The sequence below is a fragment of the Andrena cerasifolii genome, unplaced genomic scaffold, assembly GCF_050908995.1.
Source record: "Andrena cerasifolii isolate SP2316 unplaced genomic scaffold, iyAndCera1_principal scaffold1326, whole genome shotgun sequence".
In the NCBI taxonomy this organism is placed as follows: domain Eukaryota; kingdom Metazoa; phylum Arthropoda; class Insecta; order Hymenoptera; family Andrenidae; genus Andrena; species Andrena cerasifolii.
The window spans coordinates 1-1874 of record NW_027486218.1 but is presented as its reverse complement, the minus strand read 5'-3'; the positions used below and the strand labels follow the sequence as shown (position 1 = coordinate 1874).

At 44.0% G+C, this 1874-nt stretch overlaps 1 pseudogene; it reads right to left on the bottom strand.

Annotated features, from left to right (window-relative positions):
- Nucleotides 1-1376: 1376 nt before the first annotated feature.
- LOC143378219 (U2 spliceosomal RNA) lies at nt 1377-1555 on the bottom strand (annotated as a pseudogene).
- Between the last annotated feature and the right edge of the window lie 319 nt (nt 1556-1874).

Below are 1874 nucleotides of genomic sequence, written 5' to 3'. Positions count from 1 at the left end.
ATAGTAAAAATATAAAATATGTGACGTCAGTGGTTAAAAATGCAGAGGTAAAAGTGTATAAATAAAAATGTATATATAAAAATGTATAAATAGAAACGTAAAAGTAAAAATGTATATATAAAACTGTATAAATAAAAATGTATAAATAAAAGTGAATGAATAAAAATGTATAAATAGAAATGTATAAGTAGAAATGTATAAATAAAAGTGTATAAATAAAAATGTATATATAAAACTGTATAAATAAAAGTGTATAAATAGAAACGTTAAAATAAAAATGTATATATAAAACTGCATAAATAGAAATCTATAAGTAAAAGTGAATAAATAAAAATGTATAAATAGAAATGTATAAATAAAACTGCATAAATAAACAAAGCGTCAACATGAATAAATAAATAAATACACAACCAGACAAGCAACAAAAATCACGGCTAAAATATCACAGATATTAGCAGGCAACACCGGCTAAGTTCCCTTCGGCCGTCCCCGACCGAGCTCGTGTAAGAAAGAAGGACAGCAGTAGAGTGGGAGACAGAGAGACGTGTCGAAGGAAGAACAGCTGTAGAGACAGAGAGAGAGAAAGCGGGCGATAGAGAAGGACGCGGAGGCGAAAAGGAAAGCCTCTCTATCGCGAGAGTCAGAGAATAAAATAGACTAGAATAAAAAAACCAGGCCTGATTCCCAAGCGGGAATCAGTTGTGCAGAAAAGTTCTACCCGCGGTAGAGAAGCAGGAAGGAGTCGGGAAACTCTCTGGAAGAGGTGTGCGTCGGATGTTAAAAATGACGGGTTTTCTAACCAACGTCAGCGAATCTTGGTCAATTATTACACCTCTTCCTTTGAATTTTTCCGACGAGAACAGGAAGGAACCCCCCTCGCATGCACCGTGGTGCACCGCACCGCGATATTACTCGCGAAACGGCGAAAATCCACGCGTGCAATTTAAACCTTTCAGAAAACAACCAACGGTAAACCGGTAATTGTTTTGAGAAAGGTCGCGAGAAGAAGCGCGGGTTTGTAGGTGCCACCTGAGGCGCGGGGCGGGGGAGCGGGCTCACCCGTCCGCGACGATCAGCTGGGGGGACTAGGTGCCGTGCGCCTACGTGACGTCGGAGAGAGTGACGTCACCCAGTGAACCGCTCCTAGAGGGAGAAAGCGATAGATAGAAGAAGGAAAAGACTTACTCGGACGGTGACTGTCGGGGCTCGTCGAGCTTCAATCCCAGTCCTGGCAGCGGCGCACGCGGTCGGAGGCACTTTTCGCGGGACTTAGAAATTTTCACCGCTCGGACTGAGGAACCTCCGCACAACGACTAAGGTCGCTTCCCGGGCTTACGGCTCTGTTCTGGGGAGTCAGAATGTATGTTTTTTAATAGGCTAATTGAGCCAATCCTGGCGGCACTGCAATGCCAGGCTGACTCGCGACGGAGGTGGAGCAAGCACCAACGCTCCGTCAGTTTCCAAAAATCAGATTAATATTCTGACTCCCCAATGGGGAGTGTATCAGATATTAAGCTGATAAGAACAGATAAATGTGAGTAGTAAGACAAGGGGGATTCTAATTCAAATTTGAGTTTCAAGGTCATGATCATGACCTTGAAACTCAAATTTGAAAATTTGTTTTTTTGTCGGCGGGCTGGCGGCGGATGACGTCATAGAGATGGCGGAGTGGTGGGGGGTATCATCGAGGAGGAGGAGGAACCGCGGGGTGACGGTGCGGGGGTATCATCGAGGAGGAGGAGAAGGAACCGCGGGGTGACGGTGCGCTACTCTGGAGCGTGGTGGTACAGACTGTCGGTAAGGAAGGTGTTACTCTGTAGCGTGGTACAACAGACTGTCGGTAAGGAAGGAAATATTAATTTTATGATATTAAT